Source organism: Cibotium barometz, chromosome 26 (assembly GCF_041138505.1).
Source record: "Cibotium barometz isolate CiBa-2024 chromosome 26, ASM4113850v1, whole genome shotgun sequence".
Taxonomy (NCBI): Eukaryota; Viridiplantae; Streptophyta; class Polypodiopsida; order Cyatheales; family Cibotiaceae; genus Cibotium; species Cibotium barometz.
In genome coordinates this window covers 8,341,098-8,363,910 of record NC_141071.1, presented here as the reverse complement: position 1 = coordinate 8,363,910, position 22,813 = coordinate 8,341,098, and positions in this window count along the sequence as shown.

The following is a 22,813-nucleotide window of genomic DNA, read 5'->3' as shown; positions in this document are numbered from 1 at the left end:
AAGCTAAAGACCACGGGTAAGCAAAGCTAAACACCCTTGAGAGGATTGCAGGTGATTTGACACACGCAAAGCAGGATTTGACACACGCAAAGCAGGATTTGAGTTGCCCAAAGCAAGTGAAAATTCTAGTTTTTTGCAAGCTTTAATGGAAAGCTTGAGAGCTTGATTGGAAAGATGAAAACTCATGTATTAGGTGAAGGACACATGTATGTGGCATTGTGACATGTAATAACAACTTGGGAGCAAGCACAACCATTGATTTGAAGCCATTTGATGCATTACAAAAGAGGGTAAATCACTATTTTGGAAGTCTCACAAAAACAGAGGATACATGCAAAAAATTGAAGCCATTGGAGTCCATTTATGTGCAAATTGCAAGCATTGATGTGTGGGGAGCATACCTAGGACCATTTCTAAGCCATATATTAGCTTATTAGTTATTAGCAACTCTCCAAAACCCCATAGGAGCAGGCGGCACTGGAAATACAGCCTCTTGGGGTAGATTTTAACCATTTTACACTTGTTTGATGCCTCCCAAAGCTATATAATGTGGTTCGATTCATATGAAGCTTAGAAATTGTGTGCATGTGAGCTTGGAAAATCCTTTAGGGAGTTAATTTGTGAGAAAAAAACAAGATTAGAGTTGATTTGGAGTAGATTAGTAGAGGATTAAGCTTGTAATTAGCAAAATAGAGCTTACTAATTCATCAATTACTCATTCACTACTCAAAATTGGATTAATTCCTCTTACACAGAGGTGCAGCAACATCATACGGAGATAATGAAATCCTGGGCCCTAAATTTGGATCTCATTTGAAGTGATTAGAGTGGGATTAGTGACTATAAATCACTATTTATAGGTTTTTATCAAAACAGAGTACAACATTTGGCATGTGTTTGGCATGTAATGACCTTGGATGATGTTTATATGCTACATGGAGGATGCATGGATGTCAATGCATATCATCTACACTTGATTTTATCATTTCCCAGTGTTTTGGAAGATTGGAAGGCTCGAAAAAACCTGTCACAAACAACAAGGCAAAGTGGATTGTTCGTACATTGTTGATCTTAATGCTATGTGGATGATCTTGTATGCATAATACGAGAAAATTAAAGGTTTTTAAAAGTGGAGGACTATTTCAGATGCATTTATTAAAATTTGTGAGTGGCGCAAACTCGTTTTCAGCATTTGCACAACAAACCGTGTTTTTAAGTCCAAGAAGTTATCGCCATAAAAATTGTGGATTGTGTGAACAACATTGGTGCTGCGGTTTATGTATGTATGTGCATATCTGAGTTGATTATCGGAAATCCTCAGTGAACATTGTGGTAAACAAAATGAGTGATAGTCTTGATAAAATTTTTGGTGAGAAGCTTGACAGGAAAAGCTTCCACATTTGGAAGTATCCTCGTATGACAAATTTTCTCAAAGGCAAAGGCCTATGGAACTTGGTGACAGACGATGAGGCACCTACCCAGCTTACAACACATCAAAATTGGATAGAGAGAGCCTTCAAAGTGTTGCATTACTTCTTGATATGTGTTACAGACACCATGTTATGCCATAAATAGGACACACAAAATCCCAAGGATGCATGGGATACTTTGGTAAAGTTGTATGTTACAACTACAGCACCAAAGAAGATACAATTGAAGAAGAAGATTCATGGTGTGACTCGTAGAAATAGAAGTTTAAATGATTATGTGAAAGATATCAAAGAATGTGCTGATGCACTAGCATCTATTGGTGCTCCTATGGATGATGATGACTTGGTAGTCATTACATTGAATGGCTTGGGTAAAGAGTACAAGGCATTTGAAACCTCTATCAGGGTTAGAGGTGGAGACTCCCTAAACTTTGATGAGCTAATTTCATTGCTTATTATGGAAGAGACGAAACAGGTGCCTCATCTAGCACAAATGAAAATGCAAGGGATCAAGCATTTTACACTTATCATGGTGCTAGAGGCAGGGGGAGATTCAACCCAAGAGGACATGCAGGTGGACATGGATGGCAGGATAGGTCACCACAGTCTCAACTAGATTTTTAGCCATCATGGTGGTTATACCCCTCAAAGAGGTCATGGTAATTCTCGTGAAGAGGTCATAATTTGGCAAGGCCAACAATCATCTATGCAGCATGTGGATTGTCACAATTATGGAAAGTTTGGTCACATGGCACGTGATTGTTATTGCAAACCGCATGATTTGAGAGGGGGTAGAGCACATGGTCGTAATTTTGCATCCAACAGTCATTATGGTAGTGCAAATCATTTGTTTACAATGAAGCATGTAGTGGGTTCCATGATGACACATGGAGACAATGATGATACATGGTATATGGATTCAAGAGCATCAAATCACATGACTTACCATGGTGAATGGTTTGAGCATATGAAACCAATGGATGAAAAAGAATACATGGAGATAGGTGATAACACTCAACATGGCACACTCACGTTGGGAGTGTGCCATTAGTGATGCATAATAGCGAGGTGAAGTCTATGTCAGATGTTTTTTTTGTGCCTTCCATTAGAAAGAGTTTGGCTTCTGTTGGTTAAATGGTTTAGCAAGGATTATAGGTACGCTTCAATGAGCATGGATGCTTCATTTTGAAGACTTTAAGAATGGTTGTAGAGTAATTGCCAAGGGCAAGAAGGCATGTTATTTAAATTGGATGTAGGTATTCCAAAGTTGAAGTCGGCTATGTTTTCTAAAAGCCATAATGTGGTACAAGATATTGAAATGTGGCACAAATGTATTGGGCATGTGAACATATAGAAGTTGAAGAATATGCAATCAAGAGGCATAGTTGGTGGGTTACCCATATTTGAATATGATGGGAGTATGCATGTATATGATGCTTGTCAGTTTGGAAAGCAAGCAAGGTTGCCATTTGCTAAAGAAGGCAACATGAGTAGCAAGCCACTTGAGATTGTTCAGAGAGTGATGTATGGGAGCCTACACAAAGTTCATCTATTAGTGGTAGTAGGTACTATGTAACCTTCATTGATGATTATAGTAGGATGACTTGGATCTACTTTCTCAAAAAGAAGAGTGAAGTGTTGGAAAAGTTCATGGATTTCAAAGCATTTGTAGAAAAGAAATATGGTTGTTGGATCAAATGCTTGAGGACAGATGGAGGTGGTGAATACACCTCACATGCATTTGAGGACTTGTTGAGGAAGAATGGCATTAGAAGGTAACTTTCATGCAGGTACACACCTCAGCAAAATGGTGTTGCTGAGAGGAAAAATAGGGTCATTGGTGATATGGCTAGGAAAATGCTAAATGAGAAGAGCATACCAAAATTTTATTGGGTAGAAGCATGCACCACAACGGTGTATTTCCTTAACAAGACACCTACAGCTACTATACATGAGCGTACGCTAGAGATGCGTCTTACAAGATATAGGCCATACATTGGGCATCTAAAAGTGTTTGGTAGCATTGCTTATGTGCATGTGCCAGATGAGAAGAGGAAGAATCTTTATCCAAAGGCAGAAAAGTGTATCTTTGTGGGGTATGCAGAGGATCACAAAGCATATAAAAGTTACAATCCACATACTAGGCAAGTGCTTATTTCACGAGATGTGGTATTTGATGAGCTTGCTAGTTGGTACAAAGCAAAAGATGAGGATGCCAATGATTCCACAATGATGATGATGTGCATGTGGACTTGCCACAAGAAAGTTCTACTTCTATGTATGGGCCAAAAGAGTCAAGTGGTAGTAGTGTACATCCATGGTTAGGGCGTTTGAGGCATGATGGTGGAAGCACTAGTAGTAGTGCTGTGGACAAAGGAAAGAAGAAAGTTGAAGGTATTGGCATTACATGATATGAGTCATCTAGTTCAGAGAGTTTGGATGAGGAACTTGGCATACCAGTCTTACGCTCGCACACCAGGTGTGTGAAAGCAAGAGAGATATGTTCCTCCACATGCTAGAGTGATAGGTGTCCAGAGTGATCCATAGGTTTTGAGGAGATCACAAAGAGCCAAGTATCCAGTTGACAAGTTAAAATACCATGGTTATGCTATGCACTATGCATATATGAATTCTTTGGTAAAGCATGTGGAACCTACATGCTATGTAGAAGCTATTGGAAAGCATGTATGGGAAAAGGAAATGGATGAGGAGATGGACGCATTAGTTCATAATGATACTTGGGATTTGGTTGCCTTACCACAAGGAAAGAATGTCATTGGTTGTAAATTGGTTTATGAGGTGAAATGCAAGTGAGATGGTTTGGTTGAGCGTGATAAAGTAAGGCTAGTTTGCTAAGGGTTATGCATAGACCCAAGGCTTGGATTATGATGAGACTTTTAGTCCAATGGCAAAGATGGGAACTGTGAGGTTAGTTATTGTCATGGGTGGCTGCGACAAATGGTTGGGAAATGCATCGAATGGACGTCAAGAATGCATTTCTAAATGGTGATTTGCAAGAGGAATTTTTTATGGAGCAGCCAGAGGGTTATGTACACCCAAGGTACCCCACTCATGTATGCAGGGTTAAAACAAGCACCTCGTGCTTGGAGTGATAAGATAAGCCGATATCTTATCTCTATTGGTTTTCAGGTTTCAATGGCAGATTCTTCACTATATGTGAAGAAGATAGATCATGGGATTGTTGTGGTTGTCATCTATGTGGATGACTTGATTTTGACAGGTGATCATGCTATGCATGTCAAGAAGGCATTGAGTGGCGAGTTTGATATGAAAGACGGGAGATTTGTGGTATTTTCTTGGCATTGAAGTGGTGAAAGATCATGGAGAAATATGGCTAGTCTAGCATCAATATGCATTGGATATGTTGGCTAGATATGAAATGACTGGGTGTAAACCCATGAGTACGCCCTTGGAGCAAAATGTGAAGTTGAGGGTTTATTTTGGTGAAGAGTTGGAAGATCCATCTTTGTACTAGAAAGATGGTTGACAACCTCATTTACATGACTATTACACAGCTAGACTTGAGTTATGCTATTGGGCTTGTGAGTTAGTTTATGAAAAGCCCTAGAAAGCCTCATTTGCATGCAGTGAGATGGATCATGCGTTATGTAAAGACCACAACACATTATAGTATTCTTTATGAGTATGGTAAAGGCTAAGATGTATATGGGTACACAGATGCAGATTGGGTAGGTAGCTCTTATGACAGGAGATCTACTAGTGGTTACGCCTTCACATTTGGGAGTGCTGTGGTGAGTTGGAGTAGCAAGAAGCAAACCACAGTTGCTTTATCCAGTACAAAGGCTGAGTACAAAGGAGCAGCCATAGCTCCATGTGAAGGAGTATGGTTAAAGAAACTCCTATAGCTGATTTGGGTAAGCCCATTGAGGGCAAGGTTGTCATACACTGTGACAACATGAGCAGCATATAGTTGGCCAATAATCCAATTTTTCATGTGCGGACCAAACATATAGAGGTCCACTATCACTTTTCAGGAAGAAAGTGTTGGATGGTACGATAATGGATTTAAAGTATGTGAAGACTGAAGAGCAGGTTGCCAACATATTTACGAAGCCACTTGGGAGAGATAAGTTTGAGTACTTCCGTACCATGTTGGGAGTACATGTGATGAGCTTGAGGGGGAGTGTTGATAGCCCAAGCTCATCTTCTTCATCTATGGCTATACATTATGAGCTTGAGAGGGGCTGTTGAGATTACAAGTTTGATGACAGCTAGAGCCAGGCACAATATGTGCTGGCGTGGTAGATAGTAGCATGTGTATGGCAATAAATGGCTGGATCCAACTGGCCATTGTGTGTGGAAATTAGGTAGGGCTACTTGGTGTGTGAACACATCACATTTAGTGTATGGTGTAGTTCTCTTCTATTATGCATTGTGTGAGAGTGGATATGGTTTCTCTCAATGGTTAGGGTTACACTGATGGATTAGGGTTTTCTCTCTTGTGTGTGTGCTCTCTTTATCAGTCTTTTATTAAAGATCATAACCAAAAAATTGTTGGGAGCTAGTACCAAGCAAAAATAGACAAGTGGGATGCCCGCTTGCAACTAATTGCTTGGTACTGACCCACGTTAACAAGATCTTATAGTACAGTCTGTGAGCAACATGACCCAAAGGGGAGTTAGAACCACAAGCAATATGAGGCCAACAGGATGCCAACAAGCCTCATATCACTTGGTACTGACCCTATGAGCAAAATGACGCAAGGGGTTAGTACCAAGCAAAATGGGGCCTGCAGGATGTCACAAGACGTATATCGCTTGGTACTGAGCCCATGAGAAAAAATACAGAAAAAGGTTGTCAGTGCCTCACGACATGGGGCCAATAGCATGCCAATGAACCTCATATTGATTGATACTGACCTCGTGAGCAAAACCATTGCAAGGGGTCAATACTAAGTGAAATGGGGCCTGGAGTATGCCAACAAGACTCGTGTCTCCTGGTTTTCTGACCCCATGAGAGAAAGTGTCCCAAGGGAAGTCAGTACCAAGTGATAAGGGGCCAGCGCAATGCCCACAAGCCACCAATCTCACTTGGTATTGACTTGTAATCCATGTTACTGCTAGGGGAGCAGTACCAAACAAAACGGTGCGTGCAAATGAGACTCTAGTCACTTGGTACTAACCCTCATGATAAAATTGATTGCAAAAGGGGGTCAGTACCAAGCGATATGGGGCATGCAAGATGCCATTGAGGCTCGTGTCACTTGATACTAACCCTGTGAGAAATGATCTCAAGGGGAGTCAGTACCAAGCGATATGGGGCCATCAGGATGCCCACTAGCATCCTATTGCTTGGTATTGACTCCCCTTGAGGAAAATAATCTCAACCGAGATCAGTATTAAGGATGCCAATGAGACTCGTGCCGCTTGGATGGGAACTAGCAAATATTATATATAAATTCAATTTAAAAATAAAATAAAATTTTGACTGCTATTTTGACACATATTCCGACTACATTTTCCATGAGTATTTCAGTGCATATTTCAATGTCTTTTTCCACACATATTTCGACGCACATATCGAAGACGCGACTAGGCATGGAAACTAAGCGTTGAAAAACAATCATTCTCTTGTAGTAATGTGAGATACTAAGTGGTATCCATCCACTTAGTAGTAATGTAAGCTACTAAGTGGTATCCATCCACGAGCTAGTCTCCTTTGGGGGGCTCAAGTATTGCTCTCTGCAAAAACAATGCAATACCCACAAATCAGCCGCTTCAAACTAAATGAATCTACAAGCTCATAACATATATTCAAAAGGCATGAAGTACTTACCGAAACCATAGCTTCACAATTCACATTCTCACCCCGTCATGCTCAGTTTTCTCAAGCAAGGCATAGGTGTTATGCTAAAATGCATAGCGCTCCTCTAGCTTAGTAGGTCGGCATCCAATCACCCTCTCCTACATGAATGCAAACAACACATAAAAACATACAACTATACACTTTACATACACATGAGAGGCCACCAGAAGCATGGATACTTACAAAATAATCATAGAATGAGTCCCATTCACCGCTCTCGAGGTGCAAGATTCCCACACTTTGTCGCTCCTTAATTAATTAACGCATTATGCATATTGCATTATTTTTACACATAAAACATTAATGCATATTGTATTATGCTTATACATTAAGCACTATGCTTATGCATTAAGAATTATGCAATATGTATAATGCGTAATTTCCTTAGCATTATGTGTAATGCATCATGAAAATACGTAATGCATTAAGCATTATGCATTATATGTAATGCATGAATGCATTATGCATATTATATTATGCTTATATATTAAGCATTAATACATATTGCATTATGCTTATGCATTAAGCATAATGCATTATGCATAACACATAATACATTAATTATTATACATTAATGCATTATGTGTAATGCATTATGCATTATGCGTAATACATAATGCATTAAACATTATGCATTATGCATAATGCATTAAGCATTAAGCTATTAAGCGTAATGCATTAAGCATTAATGCATAGGCTTAATGCATTAATTCATTAAGCTTAAGCAATATACATAGGTAAAAAAACTGAAGAAATAATCCCCACCGACACCTGAAGGTGCAAAAAAATACAAAGAGTTCAGTCAAGGGCTTACCTCTTATCCTTTTTAGAAGCTTATATGCGGTTGTGGGAGTTTGGAGAAGATTGCCTTGACCTAGCGAAAGAAGAGGAGAACCTAGCCATAAAAAGAAAAAAAAATGATTAAAGTTTAAGCCATAATTCTTATTTCTTAATGCTTAATGCTTATGCATAAGCTTAATGCATTAATGAATTATGGATTAAGTGTAATTCAATAATACATAAGCTTAATGCATGAATGCGTAAGCTAATGAATACATTAAGCATTAAGCTTATGCTTAATGCATTATTGCTGCATAAAGCTTTATGCATTATGATTAAGCTTAATGCAATAATACATAAAGATTATGCAATAATGCACTAAGCTTATGCAAAAGCTTAATGAATTAATACATTATTCATTAATATTAATGTAACAATACATAAGCTTAATGCATGAATGCATAAGCTCATGAATACATTAATCATTAAGCTTAAGCATTATTGCATAAATTATGCATTATACTCAATACAATAATGCATTATGCATTAAGCTTAATGCAACAATACATAAAACCTATGCAATAATGCATTAAGAATAAGCTTAATGTATTAATACATTATGCATTAAGCTTAATGCATGAATGCATAATGTATTAAGTTTATGCTTAATGCATATTGCATAAGCTTAATGCATTATTGCATAAAACTTATGCAATAATGGATTATGAATTAAACTTAATGCATTAATGCATTATGCATTAAGATTCATGCAATAATACATAAGCTAATGCATGAATTTATAATACAATAAGCTTAATGCTTTATGCTAAATGCATGCATAAGTACTAGAGGAAAATCATATGTAAGAAATAATCCCTGACACCTGAAGGTGAAAAAATAACAAAGAGTTTGGTCAAGGGGCTTACCTCTTATGCTTTTTAAAAGCTTGTACATCGGTTGATCTTCTTTGGAAAAGATTGCCTTAACCTAGCCAAATAATTCCTTGACCTAGCCACAAACAGAAAAAGATGAGTAAAGTTTTTATTTATAAAAAACTATTGATACAACTAGTTAAGCATTCAAGAGAGAATATACATTGAGAGATGTAATCGCTGTGATGTGTTTATGTGGGAAAGCACCCAAGAGGTGCAAGATATTGTGGCAAGATAAGAATGGCACATGAAATATTGAATGGTGTGTGAGTGCTGACCAAAAGAGTGGAAAAGGAGTTGCCACATTGATGATGACATGTAAAGTGGGATAAGGCTAGAAGGCCTATATCATTGTATGGTTCAATTGAGATATGCAATAGAGATTGTGTGTTGAGTGTGCTACTCTCTCTCTCTCTCTCTCTCTCTCTCTCTCTCTCTCATGAATTTCTTAGTGTGGTTTAATCCACCTTAATTATGTTGCTTAATCTATGTCTATCACCATGATCAATCCCATTTTAGGATTGTTTAACATGGTATGAGAGCTTGGATGGCTCTTGGTCATGGTGAATATTTATGTATAGATTTCTTGGTTTTATGAGTTGTTTTATTAAGCATTATTTTCAGTTTATTATGAAAAAAATTTAAGCACACTCATATTATCATTTGGATTTGCATTTTTAAGGATTTGAGAGAGATTATGAAGCTACCTACAAAGCTGAAAATGGAGATTTTAGCAATATGAAGACTCGTCTCAACAAGGACGCTACCAAGGAGACAATGATGTATCAAGATATGGTATGGTTGTAAGTTTATGTTTTCGTGTTGACTTTATTGGTGAAGAGATGCTTCAAAAGGAAAGCACATAAATGTTGTTGCAAATTTATGTTGCTGGTGTTAATTGCTCAAAGAAGGTTGAGCATGTGAATGCTTTCGCCTGGAACAAAGTATGGCTGAGTACTTCAAGAAGAGAAGCACAATGGTAAAAGTGTGCACAAGAAATCTTGAGGAAGAGGGAAGGTCCTCTTCTCTACCAGTAAGAAGAAGCCATAGATGGCTTGGTGGCCATGGTTTAGGCTAGACATTCATGTTTGGATACCTCAAAGGGAGGTAATGCAGGAAATTGCAGCAAAGAGAAAGTCTCTTGTGAAGCATTGCCCATGAAAGGACTAATGAGGATGCAACCAAGTTTTTAAATGAAGGCATGTAAAGCTTAGATAAGCTTAATGGAAGATCTTGTGCCAGCAGAGAAGCTACAAATGGAGCTCAAATGGGAGGTTACAACAGGCAAGTTTGTTGGTTAATGGAGGCTCACAACCTCTCAAAGCAAAATAAAAAACATATCTGCCAACAAAGGGAGTTAATGACATCTCTTTGATTGTCCAAAATATCGATTTGCTCAAGGAAGGAACTCCAATTCTAGAGAGAGTGCCAAGATAGTCAATCGTGGCTGAAGTTCTCATCAATGGTTATTAAAGTTATTACAAGTCCTTTAGTGGCTGTAGTGTCTACTAGTGAGCTTCTCAGTGCCATACCAGTTGATGGTGGCAGATGAGCAGCATTTTTTGCCACTCGAGCTAAGGTAGAGGAGGAAGAGACGAAGAAGGAAACATGCAAAAAGGTGGAAGCTGAGGTAGGAGCTGCTATGGAGGTGGCACGTAAATCTTCTAAGGTAGCCACCCAACATGAAGGAGAGATCAAGCAATTAGTAGCAAAGGAAGCCAAGGCTGTCACCGTAAGCACTGAAGGCACACAGCAATGGCAGGTAGCTTAGTGATGCCTAGAGAAGGGAGGCGACAGCAATGAGTATACCTCAACAATAGTATCATGTGCTGCGCACAGTGGTGGTGGAGGAGAGTTTTGAGAAGTGGGCAAGGATAAGGCTAGGTGGGAAAGAAGCTCGCAGGAGCAGGAAACAAGTGTTCAAGGTCACCAATTGATGAGGCAAGAGTGACAAGCATGAGGAAGAAGAAGGCCCTGCGCTTGAAGTCCTGGCGTGTAGCAGAGCTTCAAGACTAGTGTCGTGCGGCCAGCTTTAACAAATGCATTGAATATTTTGCACCTAGATACGGTGCAAGTGATGGATTCCATCAGGTTAATCCTTTCTCTAGCCTCGTTTCATAAGTGGAAATTGTGGCAAATGGATGTTAACAATGCCTTCCTTGACAACTTGAGGAAGAAGTTTACATGCAGTAGCCTACAGGTTATGTCAAAGTAGGAGCAAAGCATCTTGTTTGCAAGATGCAGAAGAGCTTGTATGGTCTGAAACAAGCTCTAAGGGATTGGTTGGTATAATTGATGAGCATATCAAAGCTTAAGGGTTCCAGAAGAGTAATGTAGATTATACTCTCTACTACATGGTGAAAGGGAATGACATTGTTCTTGTTCTTTTGTATTTTGATGATGTGAAAGTGAAGAACATTGTTCTTGTTCTTCTGTATTTTGATGATCTAATTTTGATAGGAAGCAATGATATGCCATTGCAGATATAAAATCCAAACTCTCAATTGAGTTTGAGATGAAATACCTTGGATACTTGCACTATATCCTTGGGATTAAAGTAGCCAAGACCATAGTAGGTGGTATCTTCATCTCTTAGCAAAAGTACCTATAAACTAAATTCTCAAGCAGTTTGATATGGAGACCTGCAAGCTAGTTTCTACACCAATGGAATCAACTCTAAAGCTGAAAAAGGATGAAGCAAGACATCCTTCTGATCCGTGATTTTGTATAGGCAACTCATTGGTTCTCTCATTTATTTGACTATCACTAGGCTTGATCTCTGTTTTGTATGCAAAACACCAAATTATCTCATTGGATTGGATCCAAAAGAGTGCTCATATACTTGAAAGGCACTCAGCATTGGGGTATCTTATATGCAGGTGACACACTAAGTCTGCATAGGTTTAGTGATTTTGACTTTGCAGCCTATCTAATGGATAAAAGAGCATTAGTGGTGGAAATGTATTCTTTCTTAGTGTAGGAGCCATTTTATGGTGTTGTAAGAAGCAGAATACAATCAACCTTTTCTCTATAGAGGTTGAATATACAAGGCTTTAACCACCTCAACCTATGAAGCTACCTAGCTAAAAAGGTGTTTGCAGGAGCTTGGTCTTTATGGAGTTGATGGTCCTACTCCTATTCTTTGTGATAACATATCAGCTGAAGCCTTAGTCAAAAATCCAGTCATGGATCAAAGTACCAAGCATATTGAAGTTAGAGAACATTTCATTAGGGATAAGATTCACTCAAGTGGCATAGTGTTGCAGCATTACAATACTAAAGAGATTGTTGGAGACATCTTCACTAAAGCCCTAGGCAAAGAGCTATTTTTCAAGCACAGAGAAAGCCTTAGCATGATAGAGCTTCCCTTAAGGGAAGGTGTTTGAAGAGTAAGGGAAGGATCACAGTTCCTCCATGCAAGGAGCAAGGGAAGGCTCAATAGTCTTCTACAAAATAAACATATTTTATATTTTTAAATTTTCTTTTTGCAGGTCTGAGTCAGTAGTATAAGTTAACTGTCTGAATCAACTAACTGAATTAGCTATCTGAGTTATGCTGAGGTCAGCTTCCAACCTACGGAGTTTGTTAGAGTCAGTTTTCTGAATCAACTAACTCAATCAGCTGACTAAATTAGCTAACTAAGACATCTATCTGAGTCAGCTAACTTAATCAACCGATTGAATCAGTTTGTAGTTAGCTCTCTAGCAAAGGTTCAGAGATGTTGCTGATCTTGAGGGAAGGTGTTAAAAGATTCAAGATTCACACCATTCTAAGGTTTCCTAAGCCTTGTAGATGTGTCACCTATTTAGGTAGAATCGATCCCTACATCAAAGGAGGAATCACAAGTTGCCATCATCTCAAGAGACAATTCTACATAGCTAACCTAACCACTATGATTTAGCTACAAAATTTTTTGTCACACTTAACTGATTACATCGGTGGAGATGAAGCCACGATCATGACGTGTCTACTATTGGCGCCGAGCTGTTCATCCTGGATTGTTATAAAAGCTGCCTGCTGTGCTGAGTGTGTAGCCAAGCCTAACACTCACAACATTGTATTGCTTGTAATATCTCAGTTGATTGAGATCCTTAGCATTAGGATAGGGTTTTGGGGGTTATCCCTTTTAGAATCAAAATGTATCATTATTGTATCTCATCTGATTCAGTAATTTTTACAGTGCTGATTTAGTTTCAACTTGTTCATTCAATCTGATTGCTGGTTGTTGTGTCACATTTTCTCTCTCCTCGCAATTTTCAAAAGGGCATCTTGTGTCTTATAGTGGATGTAAGATCCCTCTCTCTCTACTTATACAAATAAAGTTTTTTAACAAATTTTGGGGGAGAGAATATCCTTTTTATAATGTTGTAAGGATTGAATATGAGTAAAAAATTATTTGTCCTAATTCAAGATGGTCATGTGTACACTAAGGAACTAAATAAAATAACATTAGCTAGCTTTGTAAATATTTTATTAAATAGAAGGCAAACAAAAAAAACAGATTTCTCACTCAATGGCAAGTGCTACACCCTCATAATTAAGAAGAGATTTCCTTGAAAAATAATGGATTAGTGTGTGGCTCACTAGAAGATTTCTAGGTTAAATTAATACATATTTTTATGTTGAATTAATGTAATAGCCTTAATTCGATAGGCGATGGAGGTATGGACATCTGTAAATGTAACTAGAACCAGGAGTGTACACACATGAATCTTTTAACCACAAATGTTTGTTTTTCATGGGAATATAAGCTTGAATAATAAGATATATCCAACCTTAATATGAAGGGGATATTTTTAAGAAGCTAAAAATGAGAAAGTAAGAAAATTACATATATTTGTAGACCCCACTTACCTCAAATTTAGATTTGCATGGAGGCTTTAACTTGAGTACATGAATGGCTGCATGGATTGCAAGAGATCTTTCTCTTGCATAGTGGGCTACCCCCTTGCCTATATAAGAAGGCTAAGGGAAGGGCTAATGGACATTCATTCTTTCTCCTCTAGATAATGCTGGTTTTCAAACACCCCTTTGATAACACACTTTTTGCACCATTGTATAGGCCAAAATAGTTCTCATCCAAAACTACAAAATTATGCAGCTACTTGTGCGATTCCAAATAAACTAAAAGTTTTCAATTTTGAGTTAAGGAGCTCTAGTTATAAGCAAGACACTCAAGGATTGATTTCTACAAATTCTGCAAGACATCCCTCTCATAACACATATTTTTCACTATCGTAATGGACAAATTGGGTCTGGGTCAAAACTACAAATCTGTGAAGATTTTGTGGGCTTTCAAATGCACTAGAAAGTTTTGAATTTCAAGTTAAGAAGCTCTACATGGTACAAGCAAAACACTAAATGATAGATTTCTATGAATTCTGTTTTAAGGTATGATCTTCAATTATTTATCATACTTGAGGGTTGAGTATGGCACCAACCTCTTTATTTCTAATTAATTATGAGATATTAGTTACTTATTTATTAATTAAATTTTAATTAAGATTATGATAAGGGTTATGTTGAAAATTATTGACTCATTACTTCAATTTTAAATGAGAGCATGCTATAGCTCATTGATTGATTGATTCATAAGTCAATATTAGGTAATTTGGAAAAAATCTCACATTTTGGGAATCAATTACTCCATATAGTTTTGGACATATCTTAAACATACTAACTCCAAATTTGTCGGAGATCATAGATTTAGATTCTACTCTTCAAGATCTTTCCGATGATATGTCACATGAGGGGGTTTTGACAAACTTTTGGACAAGTTCACCATGCTCCCATTTTTCAAATGGGAATGGGATTTTTCCCAAATTATCTAATATGGTGTTTCATGTTTAATTCTAAGCATGCTAGAGATCATTGATTCATGACTCATTAATTAAATTTTAATTGAGAGCATGTTAGATATTAAGATAGAAATTGTATTAGTAAGTATGATGGAGATTATGATAGGGATTATAATAATGAAAGATTCTTGTGAATTAATGTACGAGATGAAGTACACTCTTGTGCATAACCTTTCAAATGAAGGATTAGGGTTGCTAAGTTAGACTAATACCCTTAAGAGATTAATGGACTATAGTCATTAGCTTAGGATAAATAAATTATGGATGTGTTCATAAAGTGAATGTGAAAATGAGTATGCACACACAATACGATGTGATTTTTCATAAGAAATAAGTAAAAATTGACTCATAAAGATAGAAATAATTAGTAGAATTAAGAGTACATTAAATGAAGCATGGCCATAGAAGGAATATTAGAATAAGATTAAATTCTGGAGAGAAGAAGTGAAAATCTAGGAAGAGAATGGGTTTAAAAAGTATTAACATGGTTGAAACCAAGAACTAGAATTAAGAATAAACTCATTCAAGAATCATAGCAAAGATCAGGTGAGGAACACATTAATGTACACTAGAGTCAAAAGAGAGAATCATGCATAGCTAAAGAGAAGATACTCTTAGAGTTTGTAGAATAAGAGAATGATAACTAAATGATAGGGATAAAGCCCAATTGAAATCAAGAATGACCAAAGATTAAATAAGTATCAAGAAAACATGAACGGCTATGTGTCAATTAATCAAGAAGCATGGCTATGTGACAAGGAAAACTATATGGATAAGTGTAAAGAGAGATGATATGCTTGAATACCATAGAAATAGGATCAAATAACTGAGAGCCAAGATGAATGATGGTTGTATGCCAAAAAGGATATGTGGCTAAGTGCCCAATGGATATAGATGTGATTGGAAAGATTTTATGATTATGTGTTTTCTTTTCTACTTGTTTGAAAAAGATTGTTTTCATACAATTGCATGATGGTACTCCACTCACTACTACACTCATGGACTGATGGTAACCTATAGGATGGTGACCCCTCTCTTAGTGTTAGGGGTGAGTTTCTGGAAATGTTTTAGGAGAGGGACAATGAAGGAGCCTATGGGTAGGACAAGAGGGTGTGACCTTAAAGATGTCTTGTTACTCTCGGCTCATGAAGCGGCCTATGGGTAGAACGGGAGGGTGTGACTAAAGGATGACTTGTTACTCTTGTCTCATGAAGTGCTCGGGGCTTGCATAGGGTCAAATGATCCTAGGCAATGTTAGGAGGGAGATAATGTGGATTTAGTGCAAGCCTAGTTCTATTAAGATCATAGAGATGGAAGAGATAATGATGATCTACTCTGAGGTAGATTTAGGGTGAGCCTAGTGCTATTAGGATTAGAGATCTAGTTCTATTAGGGTCAAAGAGAAAAAAGTGGTATACTCTAGGGTATTTCTAAGGGAAGAAAGGCTCTTGTGAACCTAGTTATATTAGGACTAGGATACTATGATGATGAGACATGTGTTTCCTTGAGGTGTAAGATGGTGTGAGCTGCTGCTAATGGTCGTATGCATTGGATCCTACATAGAAAATTGATTTACATTAATAAAATAAAGTAATGTTTTCAAAAGATGATGTCTTTCCATTATTTGCTAGATGTGTGTGTGAGTAATGGAGAAAGGTGTGTGCATAATTGTTGGATCTATCGACCAGTGTGGTTGAGGAGGGTGAGCTAGACCCATGGTGTTTCAGGGCTAAGCTTGGTCTATCTCAAAAGTAGAAAAGGATTCAACATTGGAAAAGCGTCGCAGGCTGGACCTAAGTTGCGAGACTACTCTCTTAAAATTTGAGACCAATTTAAAAAAAAAACAAAGAGAATCGAGAAACATCAAACTCTTGTTTGCACAATGGTCAATGCTAGCAGGTAGTATGAACTGCGCATATAAGAGCACATGCATATATGGTTTGAGGCATTACAAAATTTAATTTCAACGTACAAGACTTGGAAAACACTTACTTGGAGCATCATGTGCCAATCATGGGACTTCAACCCGTATAATTTCTCAACACCTCTTTTCTTAGTGGTTGTAAAGACTCCCTTCAATGATCTCATGCATCCAATGGGAGTACGCAAAGTAGTGATGGCCTGCTTTACCTGCTTCTCCTCCTGCTTTGATATAATCCATGGTGCACGCGCGGAAGACAAACATGCCCCTCTCCTCTCGTGGCCAAGCTTGATGCATCTGTCTTGCGACTCACAAGTTCTCCCATACGCTGACATTGTCTTGTTTACCAATAACATGTTCCCAAATACCAGATGCCACATTCTTGAAGATGTGCATGGGATCAAGAAGATGGTTGATCTTGAGATGGGTCCAATATGCCGAAAAAAAATGGAGTACCTACACAAGAGATTCCATGACATGATTGCTCTATGTGATCTTTAATCCAATTAGAGACTACACAAAAGAAGATTGAAAAACATTACTTTACCTGTTCATGCCATCTAGAGGAAGAACATTTGTAGACTCCCAAATGCGCTTCCAATCTTTTGCACGAAGTGTTTGTGGAGGAATGTTACTCTTACTAGCAACATATTTAGGATGATCTGACGGGAGAAAGCGATAATGATTATCGAATATGGTTTTACACAAACCATCAGCATACTCATGTACTAAAACGAAGGGCCACAAACACAGGACATGCATGTTTACCCGATGTTTTCAAACCTATTAAAATATCAATAAAAGTTAGAATAATAAAGTCAATAGTTGTAATTAATATAACCAATAGAATTAGAGTAGGGAGTTATTTGAGTTCTTACCAGAACAATCGCTATATCCTGAAAAGTCATGTATTGTCTACATCAACACTGCTTTCAAGTCGAAGTGTCGAGAGGAGGGAAGCCTACTAACATCCACCACTGCAACATCTCTCCATAATTCCTCCAACTCATCAATCAACGGTTCGAGATAAACATCCATGTGCTTTACTTTATGTTTTCCTAGAATTAGGAGGGATAACATAAGATGTCCCTTCTTGATCGCCATTGATGGTGGAAGGTTGTAACTCACCAACACAACTAGCCACACGCTGTATGCGGTGCTTTTGAAACCAAATGGATTCACTCCATCCACACCTAGGCCAAGTCTCAAGTTTTTGGGCTCTGTTTTGAAGCTGGGCCACTCATCTTCAATATGCTTCCAAGCAAGAGTGTCTGTGGGAATTCTCCACATGCCATCATCCGATCGATGTGAGGAATGCCATGACATGAGCTTTGCTATGGATTTGCACTTGAACATGTGTTTGAGGCGAGGAATTATAAGAAAGTGTTGCAAGACTTTACGAGGTACATCAAAACTCTTCACATCTGTTCTATACCTTGCTTCACCACAAGTGGGACAATGTCGAGCCTCCTTATGTGTTCCACGAAAGAGAATGCAATCATTGATGCATACATGTATGCGATCATAATCCAATCCTCCAAGAGATGTCACATAGCGCCTCGCTATGTCTCTTGAGGTGGGTAGTCTATTCCCCTTTGGAAGCACGTTTGATAATAGCTTGCATCCAATATCATCAATTAACGATTAAAACATATTGAGCTTGCGAAACCCTTAACCACTAATTCAAATTTGCAAGTTAGAATGCTTACTTCAATAATGCATCAAGACTTGCATTGCTCCATCCATAAACTGTTTGTAGATTGAGTAATTCAAGTAAAGCACATAAAATAGAGAATGTGCACCCTTCAAATACCGGTGTCGATGAAGTCTTGTAAAGATGCTCTTGATCAGTTTCATCGTCGTCCATACCTTTGGGATCATCCCTAAAAAGATGCCACACCATATCATCAAACACTTCCTCTTCCACGACTTCGTGGGGTGCAAGGCTATTGTCATCCCTTTCCCACTCATGTCTGATAATAGATCCCGAAGCTCCAGCATCATCTCGTCGACGCTTTGCATGCTCTCTCCGAGCGTAGGGCACCATGTTAGGGTGTGGTACTGCATCTTGCTCCAATCAGAGTATATATATTAACAACTCCATTAATTTGGACACCATGAGTCATTTGGATACGATCAATTTACATCTACTCACCTCTAAACCTGTTTGATTCCATTCTCCATACATGGAGATGTGATTCATGGTAATTCGACGTGCTCGTACAATGCATCCTTGACATCGATTACACATACACTTGATCCTTTGTCCCAACCACACATCGGGATTACGGGGTGACGCATTATCTCATCTTCACCAGAACTACTTGAGAAGGTTGATGACATTCTGTGTATAAAAGAGCAAATACATAATCATAATCAGTTTTTAATCAAAGTATAAAAAGTCTCTGTTTTGCGTGTATCTACGCATTTACCCTGTGTCAAAATGCATGTAATTGCGCTACAATTTTACCATACATGCGATCATATACGCAACGGTCAATGTCATACTTAAAACAAAAGCCGTTGCCTACTCCAAAACCCTATCTTCTTCAATTTCATCTTCTTCTTCATCACAAGTGCAAGGATCTTGTAGAGGCGGGTGGAAGGAGCATACACACGGGTGCACACAAAAGCCAAAAAGGAGACTCACTTGTCAAGAGGTGAGTCAGTTGGTCCTGTCTCTTCCCTTCCTTTTCTTTATGCAAATGTCCCTTTTCTTTATGCAAGTGTCTCTGTCCTTTCTTCTCTTTCCTGCAAGTGTCCTTTTCTTTATGCGAAAGTGATGTTGGTCGGTAGGCGATCTTTTTTTGGTACTTTTTTTTTGCAAAATTGTGTGTATGCCTGGGTATACTCTGCTAGACAGTTTTTTCACGCGGATATACACGCGATCTTGGATGGGATTTTACACGCGATACACTTCATGATGCATGATGCATGATACACTTCATGATGCATGATGCATACAAATGGATTCTTTTTGCAGATTCTTCATGGACCTAGGTTCTTCATTCGATTCATTTGCGTACGGCACTTGGATGATGGAGATGCTAAATCATTTTGGGTGCCATCCTGGCCCAGTTGAGCTTAGAGAGTATATGTGTGCCCATCCTCCTCCTAGATTCCCTGGTATAGTCACCCCGCTCCCGAGTGCCCATGTCACTCCACAACCTTCTGTGCCTGCTGCGAGTCCGACGAGGAGACATACCCCTTTCCAGACACACACTCACACACGTCAGGGCTCACAGCCACCATCACGTACTCCCTCACAGCCACCGTCACACTCAATGTCATGTCCACAGTCATGTACACAATCCCCTCCACCCGCACAGTAAGGAGAGTAGACGCCGTAGTAGGGAGAGTGGGAGTGGAGGATGGGGAGGATGCGGCGGATGCTTTGGTAGGGGAGGTGGTAGGACACGCGATGAGAGAGGAGATAGAGGGAGAAGAGTTGGAGGAGACAGTAAGGACAAGGAGGTGGTGAGAGAGGAAGAGGGAGAGATATACTATGATGTGACAGATAGAGGCAGGATAGTGATGGATGCGAGGGGAAAAGAGGTAATGGAATACATGCGCAGGGTAGTATCAAACTTGTATAGAAATTGTTTTATTAAATTTAAAGATCAAAATAGCCGATTAGTTGGGGAGGTGATAGATGCTGTACATAGTTGGTACCCCAATCCCCCACATGCGACATTCTCGGATGTATGGGGAAGGATGCGAATAAGAGAGATCTTAAGTAATAAAAGATCTCACCTTAAGAAACTCGCGTATGATGATGGGGTAAATCAAGATGTAAGTGGCTATCCTGCCGCCGAGAAACTGCCACTGCCCACACAAACGCGAGTGGAAGGAGGCAAAGAAACGAGCAGAGGGTGACGTGAAGAGCAAGCAGCATGTGGAGGCGCGACGGATCTAGATGGAGACCATTGGATCTTCGCATTTCGAATCTAGAGGCGTCGAGTCGTGGGAGGCAGAGTTCGTAAGTACCTTGCCACCTTATTTGATTTTTTACTTAATTCATTGATGTGCTGATTGTTTTAATCTTACAAATTGTGTTGATTATGTTACAGTGACGTGTTATGGGGAGGAAGCCCACAGCCCACGAGACTGCGTATGCTCGCCCCGGCATAGCAGACGTGACACATGGACCCTCTTCAGAACTAAGGGACGTATTATGGATGTGCAGTTTGAGATGGCCATGAGACCGTACGGCGACAGGTACTTGAAAACTCTAAATGAATGATTTTGGTTTATTAAATTTTAAATTACATATATATATACTTATATATGATATATTACTTGAACAGGCACAAGCTGCTGCTGTACCTGCTGTGCTGATGCTCCTATCGCTGATGATCCACCCGCCACCGCTACTCCTGCTCTGCTGGGGTGGACGTGAACAACAGGGTGAGCACTACTCTTTGGACATGTACAACAAGGTGAGCACTACTCTTCGGACATGTATACCGATGTGAGCTCATCTGATCTTGGAGGGAGCAGCTCGTCATCATCTGAGTCTGAGTAGTACTTAGACTTATAGTATCACATCCGTATTGAGGATGTGGTTGTATATATATTTTTGTAACTAAAGCCATGGGCTTTTTTAGACAAACCAATTTGATTTTGTATATATTTGTTTATATTGAAGCCATGGGCTACTTTGACATATGGACTCCCTTGTATATATGTTTTTACATAATAAAAGCCATGGGCTTATTTCAGCACACACAAAATTTTGATAGTATTGCATTCATGTCTTTCTTGAATCGTGTATTGATAATGTCGTTCTTGAATCGTGTATTGACAATGCACAAACAGTTCTCCGTGGATGGTCCAATGCACCAAAAAAAAAAATCTAGAGAGTACTGCTATGAGCATCATACACGTGCTTTTACACGCATGTGGCCGCGATTATACACGCGCTGATACACGAGATCGCTACTTTTTTTTTTCACAAGTCATTTTTTGCAGCTAACAATGCGAGTATGAGCCCGATCCCTTGTAGTGGAAGATGCACTCATCTCTACTAGGTATTTTATCATCTATTACATATAAGTCCTTGGTGGAAGCTATATAAGAGTTTATGGAGGAAGCCTTACAATGTTGTTGCAAGAATTAAGGCTGTGTTTCTAGTACATTCATTTATTTCCTCATTGTCCTTCTAAATTTATGTTGAACCATTAAGGACTTGCAAAAGTTGTAAAAAAGACTAGTTTTCAGTCATGTTCCCTAAACTAATAAATAAGGTACATGTCCATGACCTAGAATTAGATGATATATGTCCTAAAACATTCATCTATTACACCTATCATGAGTTTTAAGTAATGTATCCACAAGTTCTAATCGTACATTCATGTGGTTCATAACAAGAGAAGGTTGTTGGATGGTGGTTCGGTGGTTATAACTCTATGATTTCAAGTACATATTGTTTATTGTATTAAAAAATCGAGGAGATACATGTCTTATATATTCATTTAACATTTATTTATTTCTTTAACAAAAGATATGATGGAGAAAATGCCTTTTTTATATGAAATTATTTCATAGGCAAAGGATATATAAAACCTCTTAACAAAAAAATTATCCTTCATTATATATTTAATTCTCATTACAATATTGTAAAACAAGAGGTTGATTTATCACTATTTAGTATGGAAAGTGGGTAGGATCAAATTCTCTAGTACATACTAGTCTCATAGAAAAAAAGCCCTTTTCTAACTTTTGTAAAAAACATCTTACACTCTAAGTATATAGTTTCAAAGATATAACTTGGAAAAACTAAATAGGAGAAAAAAAGGCATTAAAAGTATACTTCTAGTTAAGATATAACTTGGAAAAAATAAATAGGAGAAAAAAAGACATTAAAAGTTTACTATTTTACTCTCATGAATGAGGCTCTTTTTGTAGAAAAATTTAAAATGTATTATTTTTTCACTCAAACTTCCACAAAGAGTTTTTTAGTAAGTTACAAATGTAATGAAAAATTCATCTATGTATACGTGATTCATTTTTATAAATGTAATGTCAATTTTATGTATATTTCTC